Raw genomic sequence first — 10,856 nt, 5'->3', positions numbered from 1 at the left:
AGAACAATGGTTGGTCGTTCATACCTTCTACAATGGACTCCATTATAACACAAAGATGAGTATCGACGCTGCCGCTGGTGGCGCGTTGATGAACAAACCTTACCCTGAAGCTTGTGACCTAATTGAGGATGTGGCCCAAAACCATTACCAATGGGGAACTGAACGAGCATCAGTAGAGAAAAGGAGACCTAAGGTAGAATACATGAGATAAGTTCTATGGACATGATGCAAGCGAAAATGGACGCTTTAGCCCTTAACGTCGAACATATTTCTACAAACTCTAACACCGCAGCGGTAGTCCACACAGAGTGTGAACTTTGTGGATCTAAAGGACACGAATCGGCGGAATGTAACCTTTTGAACGACCTCAACACCGACCAAGTGAATTACGCCCAAGATAACCCATTTTCAAAGACTTACAACCCTAGATGGAAGAATCACCCGAATTTTTCCTATAAAAACCAGAACCCTATCCAAAATTTTGCACCTCAAAGATAATGCGTGCTTTTCGTAAGTATACGAACGCGTTAGAGTAATATAAAAGATTGTTGAATCCACAGAGACCAAGTGTCAATCTATCGTTATCTATTGTTATGGTGTTTATCTAAGGTAATCAAAATAGGGGTTTTTAGAGTGTGCAATGAAAATTAAAGTATTAAATAAAGTTCAATTAATAAAGACAGGCTCGAATGTAATTCACGTAATCAATTAATAATCCAAGTACTTGCTAATAGAACTACTTATGGGCAGTGTTTCCTACTTTGAAAAGAACTAATTTAACAGGAACTATCGCTTTCGCGTATTCAAAACCGAGTTGTACTCCTTAATCAAACCCTCTTATTGTCACTTATAAAAAGGCGCGCGTTGCGTTAGAGTAGTAAACCTATTTTTAAGAAATATAGTAATTTGACTAAGTTGAAAAGTATTTTAACCTGGATTTCTTAACTAAAAGAGGTTCTCACGAACCAGACTCTAAACTTATAAACGCGTCCAAAAATAGTTTTAAAATCACTTTTCTTCTTAAGTTAAAAACTCCTAATGAACTAAACAAAATGCTTTCGCTGTTTTTGAAATAGTTAAAAACAATTAAGTTTAAAAGGACGTTGGACGGCTTTCGATCTTACCCAACGGAAATTAAGTGCGGGAAAACTTAAGTTGAAAGTTAAAATAGCCCTTAAGTGTTTCTACGAACAATTGTACGGATTATCGGTTCAATTACGATCCTTACATTCTAACCTTATAGGTTTAGTTAGACATGGTAAAGTAAAGGTGCATTTTAATTTAAATAAAAGTAGTGCGAGTGCGGAAAGTAAATGAAAGTAGTGCGAGTGCGGAAAGTAAATAAAGTAGTGTGAGTGCGGGAAATAAATGAAAGTAGTGCGAGTGCGGAAAGTAAATAAAGTAAAGCGAGTGCGAGAAATAAATAAAGTAAAGTGAGTGCGGGAAATAAATAAAGTAAAGCGAGTGCGAGAAATAAATAAAGTAAAGCGAGTGCGAGAAATAAATAAAGTAAAGCGAGTGTGAGAAATAAATAAAGTAAAACGAGTGCGAGAAATAAATAAAGTAAAGACAGTGCGAGAAATAAATAAAGTAAAGACAGTGCGAGAAATAAATAAAGTAAAGACAGTGCGGGAAAATAAATTAGATAAAGGTAGAGTAATAAAAACCTGCTTCAATCGGAGGGTTGAATAAAATTCAAAGCGGAAATGAAAATGGCGGCAGGATTAACTTCCTTCCAAAGTGCTCCAAACTCGATTACAGACTCGATCACAAACTCGATTACACAATTGTGGTAACGCCCCAATGCGAAACGATTACCACTTTAAAATACTGAATATATGCCTAAGTGAAACTAAGTTTTCTCTAAGTTTGCCTCTGCTCTAAGTTTGGATGATTAAACAAATGAATTCGAGTCTCTATTTATAGGCAAGTAAAATAATGGAAATGACAAGGATGCCCTTCAGTTTGAAATTGGGAGGGAAAACTTTCCTTCTTGTGGCGCCCGCCACAAGTCCATGGCGCCCGCCATAAGGCCAAATTGTGGCACCTTAGTGGAAGTAGTGGGGAACGTGGCAGTTTAGGGAAGTTGAGCTAGGACACATCATGGCTGGGTCCATGGCGCCAGCCACAGTGGGAGCCACAAGTGTAAAATGCTGAATTTTAGGGTTTTTAGCTCATTTTCACTCATTTTCTCGATCGGGGCTCCGATTAAAGTAAAAACCTGAAAACAAAGAGAAACATAGTAATAACATAACAAAATAACAATAAAATAACTAAAATACATACGAAATCGGAGTAAAAAATACGGTGAATTTCAGTGTCATCAAATTCTCCCACACTTAAACCCTTGCTTGTCCTCAAGCAAAACACTAAAAAAGCTCATAGAAGAAAAACTGGTGTAAACGAGTGCTTCAGGTTAAAAAGGTTCTAAGTTCAAGTCGGGATGCAGTGATAGGTACTAACTGAGTGAACTAAGGGTATCATGATGACACTAATCCGCAAATACGGACATAAACTCCATTCCTATATTAATCAACCCATATTATCCCACAATATCTAGGCCTGCCTCTTCATCTCTTTTTGTGTCCTTTTCATTCAGGCGCAATCATATTAAGCCCGTTATCCGTACATGCTTCATAGCAGAGTGACTTGTTAGTGATTATGATCCAAACATGAGGTTCCTGGCACATAAATATGTGTAAACCCTTTTATTTGACCCAACTGCAGTTGTGGGGGATCGGATCGTAATCCGCCCTACCGAGTTCAGCGCCAGATACCTTTGAACCAACTAACAACGGGTAAGTTTTTCTTTTTTCTTTTTCTTTTTGTAGCAAACTTTTACAACTCTATGGTTTAAATGACTTTGTGAGGGTCACCTATACCGAATTTGCCTTTTTGCTTTCTTTTATTTATTTCACTGGATCATTCACTTATTTTCATCGGTCCCCTACGTAGAGGATGCGTAGGCCGGAGCTGACTGCTGGGATAAACTAATGAGGACTTATACTGAAATGATGATTAGGACCATGGTATATGGGGTTTCGGGAATGATTCCTATATTCATGAAGTCTATGGTGATAAAACAATACTGATGTTTCAAAAAGTTCTCCCAAGTCACCGCATCCTTACTCAAACCCGTCTTTAAAAACCCAAAAACTTTCAGAATAACACTGTTTTCTTTTGCAAAAAAATTTTTTGGTAGGGCTAAAGGAATGAGGAGATTAGACTGTACTAAAGATACACTATACATGGTGACTCGTCAGACTCATGCATTATCTAAAACACTCAAACTAAAAGCAAAATGAAATAAAGTAAACAAAAAGCAATAAAAATAAACAAACTATCTAAAAACAGCAAAGAAAATAAACAAATTAACTGAAAACAACAAAGAAAAGCGATAAAGTCTCCTCCCACACTTAAATCGAACGTTGTCCCCAATGTTTCGAAATAAGATAAGGGGAGAGTCACCTGACATCCTACTGCTGACCACTGGTGCCTTCGCCATCCTGAGGTGGACGACGGGATCGGGTACGTTGACGGTCTCTCTGATCCATCCTGGCTCTCCAGAGCATAACTCCAGTTTACTGGGTCATGCACACTAATCATCATAGGATCAGGTAGTGTAAAATAATGAATCGCCTCGCTATCGATCAGCAACCTGAACTATCTTGGGTTGAAGGAGGATCTCCTCATCAACCCTCTGGTCAAGCAAAAGTCGATATCCATGGTAGTGTATCCACAGTAGGTCCGGAGATGTAACATGTTGCGAGATAGACCTAAGGTGATGGAAATCTGTGTGATGATCCCTCCTGCACGAATGACTCCTTCAGACGATCTGGAAACACCGCTGAGGCCACATAACAGAAAGTTCCCACATGCTACTGGGCGAGACTGGGACGCACAAAATAGTAGGAAGATCTCCTCCTCACTCAGTAATGTCTCAACATCCGGTCTTCCCAGGAAGGAATGTGCCAGTATCATCTGGAAGTATCTAGAAGCAGGGTTATGTATAGCCTGGGATAACTGAGTTGAAGGATCCTGGCTCCCTCCACCTGAGATGTCACTCCAGAACTTTTCCACTTCCTTCCCCAGAAAGTATCCCATCGGTGTCTCAGGGATAACGTCAGGGGTGGTCTGGAAGCCTAATAGGTCACCGAACTCTTTCTGGCTGAAAGAGTACTCGATTCCAAAAAGTCTGAAAGCAGCATACCCATCCGGTCTAGAGTAAGGGTCATAATCAAATGAACTGAGGAACTCCAATGTCAAGTTCCTGTAGGTGTTGCTCAGGTTGTCAGCAAAGTCGTCCCAATGGAGTTGGTGGCTCAGAAATCGGATACTCAGCTCAATACCCAGGGCTTCCATGCAGTGCTGATCTGGATAACGTGTGGGCGCCATAGGGCACTGATAAAGAGCTATGTAGCGCTCTCTCTGAGCATCATCTCTATAGGTTACATGCATATCGTCGAAGTCCTGCATCCTGTAAAAGTTAGAAAGGGATCCTGAAAATACAAACATTTCAAATATTTAGTCTCGGTGAAAATATGATAAAAATTAAAAATTAAAAATAAAGTAAATGCAAAAGAGTAAAACAAGGTAAGAAAACCATGGGTTGCCTCCCACACAGCGCTTGTTTAACGTCATTAGCTTGACGATCGAAAGTTATACACCTGTAGTAGGGATTGGTGGATCAATCAGAGTGTGGCTTGAGTAGTCTACTGGAATGTCTCCTCCTTCGTAGAGCTTCAGTCTTTGTCCATTTACAATGAATGGACTACAAGTTTCGAGTTCTTGATTTCTACGGCTCCGGATCTCAGAATCTTGGATACTTTGAAAGGGCCAGTCCATCTCGAGCGCAGCTTCCCAGGGAAGAGTCGTAACCTAGAGTTGAACAAGAGAACATGGTCGCCTATATTGAAGTTTTTCTTTACTATTCTTTTGTCGTGCCAGGCTTTTGTTCTCTCTTTGTATATTTTTGCATTCTCGTAGGTAGATTGCCTAAGTTCTTCTAGTTTGTGAATGTCCAGGATACGCTTTTCTCCAGCGGTCAGGTAGTCTAAATTCAAAGTTTTAATGGCCCAATAGGCCTTATGCTCTAATTCGAAAGGTAAGTGACAGGATTTTCCATAAACTAGTTGGTAGGGAGTTGTTCCTATAGGGGTTTTGAAAGCGGTTCTATAGGCCCATAATGCTTCTTGAAGCTTTTGAGACCAGTCTCTCCTAGAGATAGAAACAGTTTTTTCTAGGATTTGTTTTATCTCCCTATTGGATACTTCTACTTGGCCATTAGTCTGTGGGTGGTATGGTGTTTCTACTTTATTCCTAACTCCATATTTTCTTAAAAGTTTATCAAATATTCTCAATATGAAGTGTGATCCTCCATCGCTTATGACTAAACGTGGTGTTCCAAATCTAGGGAATATATAGTTTTTAAATAGCTTAATCACCACCATAGTGTCGTTTGTGGGTGCAACTATAGCTTCAATCCACTTAGACACGTAGTCTACAGCTACTAAGATATACATGTTTCCTAAGGATGGTGGGAAAGGTCCCATGAAATCTATACCCCATACGTCGAAGAGTTCTACTTCTTGAATGTTTCTTCGAGGCATTTCGTCACGCCTTGAAATGTTTCCAGTGCGTTGGCATCTATCACATTTGACGATGCAAGCATAGACATCACGCCACATGGTAGGCCAGAATAGGCCAGCTTGAAGAATCTTGGCATATGTCTTAGAGGTGCTCGCATGTCCACCATAGGATGCAGAGTGACAATGCTCAATTATACTCTTTACTTCCTCTTCTGGAATACAACGACGAAAAATGCCATCTTTACCCCTCTTGAAAAGGAGCGGTTCGTCCCAATAAAAGTTTCTCACATCGTGGAAGAACTTCTTCTTGTGGTGGTAGTCAAGATCAAGGGGTACGATATCAGCGGCTAGGTAATTAACAAAGTCTGCATACCAGGGTACGTTACTTACTGCTAAGGAATTTTGGAAGTGCTCATGAGTGCCTAGGCTATCGTCTTCAATGGTTTCTAGTCTAGCTATCAGTCTATAATAGGCGAAATCATCATTTATGGGTACTAAATCTGGTTTTAGATGTTCTAACCTAGAAAGGTGATCAGCTACTACATTTTCAGTGCCTTTTTTATCTCTTATATCTAAATCAAACTCTTGTAGTAACAGAATCCATCGGAGTAACCTGGGCTTGGCATCTTTTTTACTTAATAGGTAACGAATGGCAGCATGATCGGTGTAAACTATAATTTTTGCTCCTACTAGATAAGATCTAAATTTGTCTATAGCGAAAACTACAACGAGTAATTCTTTTTCAGTTGTTGCGTAGTTAAGTTGGGCAACATCTAGGGTTCTACTGGCATAATAAATGGCATGTAATTTTTTTATCTTTCCTTTATCCTAGAACGGCTCCAACCGCATAATCACTAGCATCGCACATTATCTCAAAAGATTCTGACCAATCAGGTGGTTTCATAATAGGTGCTGATATTAGTGCTTGCTTTAAAAGATTAAATGCGTCATTACATTTTCCATCGAAAATGAATTCAGCATCTTTCATTAAAAGTCCAGTTAAAGGCTTAGTTATTTTGGAGAAGTCCTTGATAAAACGCCGGTAGAATCCAGCGTGTCCAAGAAAGCTTCGGACTTCTATGATAGTTTTAGGGGGTTTTAGGTTTTCTATAACTTCTATTTTAGCTCTATCTACCTCTATACCTTTTTCGGAAACTATATGTCCTAAAACAACTCCTTCGGTCACCATGAAATGACACTTTTCCCAATTTAGCACGAGGTTCACCTCCACGCATCTCTCCAGGATTTTCTCAAGGTTAGCAAGACAATTGTGGAAATCAAATCCGCAAATCGAGAAATCGTCCATAAACACTTCCATGATACCATCTAGGTAATCTGCAAAGATTGACATCATGCAGCGTTGGAAAGTAGTTGAGCGTTACAGAGGCCGAATGGCATTCGTCTGTAGGCAAAAGTTCCATAAGGGCATGTAAAGGTAGTTTTTTCTTGACCTTCGGGGTGGATAGGTATTTGGAAGAATCCAGAGTATCCATCTAGATAGCAGAAGTAAGAGTGTCTGGCTAGACGCTCCAACATCTGGTCTATAAATGGTAAAGGGAAATGATCCTTCCTAGTTGCTTTATTTAATTTTCTATAATCTATACACATCCGCCATCCTCCTTCTAACCGTTTTGCTACATGTTCGCCTTTATCGTTTTGCACGACTGTGATGCCTCCCTTTTTAGGTACTACATGCACAGGACTCACCCACTTACTATCCGAGATCTGATAGATTATACCTTCCTCAAGTAACTTAAGTACTTCTTTTTTAACAACATCACTCATTATAGGGTTTATTCTTCTCTGATGTTCTTTGGAGGGTTTTGAATCTTCTTCGAGTGAAATCCGATGCATGCATACGGATGGGCTTATACCTTTCAGGTCAGAGATATTATATCCTAAGGCCGAGGGATATCTTCGTAAAACATCTAAAAGTTGGTCTGTTTCCTCTTGGCTCAAGGTAGCACTGACTATAACTAGACGGTTCATCTCTTCATCGAGGAACTCATATCTCAAGTTCTTAGGCAGTTCCTTAAGTTCTAAGGTTGGTTTCTTAGGGCATGGCATAAGATCTGGGATAAGGGATAAACATTCGTAAAGGTTATCATCGATGTAGGGTTTCTTAAAGTCATCATCTTCCATTATGAGAGTTGATGGCAACTTAATTCTTTTAATGATTTCCTCTTGTTCTAACTCCCTAACACATTCATCAATGATATCTAAGGCATAACATGCGTCTCCCATCACATGTGCCATAAGAAATTTCGAAAGTATAAATTCTATTTTCTCGTCACCTACCTCAAAGGTCAACTTTCCTCTCTTGACATCTATTATGGCTCCTGCAGTTGATAAGAATGGTCTACCTAGAAGGATTGGTATATCATTGTCCTCTTTGATGTCCATGACAACAAAATCAATAGGGATAAATAACTGCCATATCCTAACAGGGACATCTTCTAAAATGCCTATCGGATACTTAACAGATCTATCGGCTAACTGAAGTGACATCTTAGTAGGTTGTAATTCTCCTAAGTTTAACCTCTCACAAACTGCTAAAGGCATTAAGCTCACACTAGCTCCTAAGTCTAGAAAAGCTTTTTCGATGACATGACTACCCAAAATACAAGGAATGGAGAAATTTCCAGGATCTTTATCTTTTTTGGCTAACTTGTTCTCGGAAATAGAATTGCATTCCAAGGGCTTCGGATCGTCAAGTCTACGTTTGTTGGTAAGGATGTCTTTGAGAAACTTTGCATAAGAAGGTATTTGGGTGATGGCTTCTGTGAAAGGGATTTCTACATGAAGTTTTTCTATAACTTTAATAAATTTCTGATATTGGTTATTGATCTGGGTTTGTTTGAGTCTTTGCGGATATGGTATAGGTGGTTTATATGGCGGGGGTGGTACGTAAATTTTATCTTTAGGTTTTTCTCCTTTTTCTTGACTTTCCTGGTTTCCAGATTCCTCTGGTTCCTTTACTTCGTCCGGGGGTGTTGTATATTCCTTAGAAGTTTCGGGTTCACTCAATCTTGGGTTTGGTGGCTCATCATAAGTGTTCCCACTTCACAGGATAATGGCATTGGCTTGCCCTCTCGGATTTTGTTGAGGTTATCCAGGGAACTGTCCTCCAGGTGTGGTTTGGGGGGCTTGGTTTAAAGCTACCTGAGAGATCTGGGTTTCAAGCATCTTGGTATGGGTAACTATTTGGTCAACCTTGGTTCCTAACTGGGTAATTAGTTCATTAACGTGAATGTTCTGGTTCATGAATTCCTTGTTTTGTTGGGTTTGAGCAGTGATAAAATTTTCCATAATTTTCTCAAGGCTCGGCTTTGGTGGTATAGGTTGCATAGGTTGATTTGATCTTGGGGCTTGGTAACCTGATTGTCTCGGAGGTGCATTATTTTGGATTGGGTTATTGTTCTTATAGGAGAAGTTCGGGTGATTCCTCCATCCAGGGTTATAGGTATTCGAGTATGGGTTCCCTTGGGTGTAGTTCACTTGCTCAGAGTGGGTTTTGTTTAATAGACTGCATTCTACAGATTGGTGTCCTTTGGTTCCACATATCTCATAATCCGACGAAACTGCGGCTACAGTATTCGGGTTTATGCACATATGCTCGACCTTGAGGGCTAATGCGTCCATTTTAGCTTGCATCATGTCTATAGAGCTTAGTTCATGCACTCCTCCTTGGGCTTCCTTCTTCTCAACCGTCGCTCGTTCGACTCCCCATGATTGATGGTTTTGAGCCATATCTTCGATGAGGGCACTAGCTTCAGGATAAGGTTTGTTCATTAGAGCACCGCCTGCGGCAGCGTCGATGGTTATCTTAGTGTTATAATGAAGTCCATTATAGAAGGTTTGAATTATTAACCAGTTTTCTAAACCATGATGTGGGCATGCTCTTAAGAGCTCTTTATATCTCTCCCAAGCTTCGAACATAGATTCTCCTTGGTTCTGGGTAAATCTAGTTATATGGTTTCAAAGAACGGCGGTTTTACTTGGGGGAAAGCATCTAGCAAGGAATACTCTTCTAAGGTTATCCCAAGTCGTAATGGAATTGGGTGGAAGGGAATCTAACCATGATAGGGCTTTATCTCTGAGGGAAAAAGGGAATAATCTTAAACGTATTGCCTCAGGAGAAGCTCCATTGGTTTTAAAAGTGTCTGCTAATTGGAGAAAGATTTTTAAATGTTGGTTTGGGTTCTCGGTAGCGAGACCTGCGAATTGTCTCTGTTGCACTAGCTGCAACATAGAGGGTTTAAGTTCGAAATTATTAGCTGGGATGGTTGGGTTTACTATACTAGAACTAGGTTCTTTGTTGGATGGTTGAGCGAAGTCCTTAAGAGGTCTTTGGTTTTGATCTTCGACCATAGCTCTCCTAATTCTATGAAAGAACAAACGTGCGCGAGCGTAACGTTCAGGTTCCGCCAGAGGGTATACTAAACTTCCGGTGCTGCGAGTTCTTCGCATTGACCGGCGGGAAATAACCTAAGTCTAAACGATATAACAACAGGGTATGAAATTTGACGAAATTTGTCCCCGGCAACAGCGCCAAAGACTTGATGTGTGCTTTTCGCAAGTATACGAACGCGTCAGAGTAATATAAAAGATTGTCGAATCCACAGAGACCAAGTGTCAATCTATCGTTATCTATTGTTATGGTGTTTATCTAAGATAATCAAAATAGGGGTTTTTAGAGTGTGCAATGAAAAGTAAAGTATTAAATAAAGTTCAATTAATAAAGACAGGCTCAAATGTAATTCACGTAATCAATTAATAATCCAAGTACTTGCTAATAGGACTACTTATGGGCAGTGTTTCCTACTTTGAAAAGAACTAATTTAACAAGAACTGTCACTTTCGCGTATTCAGAACCGAGTTGTACTCCCTAATCAAACCCTCTTATTATCACTTATAAAAAGGCGTGCATTACGTTAGAGTAGTAAACCTATTTTTAAGAAATATAGTATCTTGACTAAGTTGAAAAGTATTTTAACCTGGATTTCTTAACCAAAAGAGGTTCTCACGAACCAGACTCTAAACTTATAAGAGCGTCCGAAAATAGTTTTAAAATCACTTTTCTTCTTAAGTTAAAAACTCCTAATGAACTAAACAAAGCGCTTTCGCTGTTTTTGAAATAGTTAAAAACAATTAAGTTTAAAAGGACGTTGGACGACTTTCGATCTTACCCAACGGAAATTAAGTGCGGGAAAACTTAAGTTGAAAGTTAAAATAGCCCTTAAGTGTTTCTACGAACAATTGTACGGA

The 10,856-nt window shown here is 39.6% G+C and overlaps 1 non-coding gene across 1 annotated transcript; it reads left to right on the top strand.

The window, feature by feature from the left end:
• Positions 1–9,468: 9,468 nt before the first annotated feature.
• On the top strand, positions 9,469–9,575 carry LOC127124218 (small nucleolar RNA R71). The gene has a single exon (XR_007803840.1). It is a non-coding gene; the product is annotated as a small nucleolar RNA R71 (small nucleolar RNA).
• Positions 9,576–10,856: the final 1,281 nt, after the last annotated feature.

Source organism: Lathyrus oleraceus, chromosome 2 (assembly GCF_024323335.1).
Source record: "Lathyrus oleraceus cultivar Zhongwan6 chromosome 2, CAAS_Psat_ZW6_1.0, whole genome shotgun sequence".
Classification (NCBI taxonomy): Eukaryota; Viridiplantae; Streptophyta; class Magnoliopsida; order Fabales; family Fabaceae; genus Lathyrus; species Lathyrus oleraceus.
Note: the sequence above shows the minus strand (reverse complement) of the source record. Positions and strands in the feature narration are given on the sequence as shown.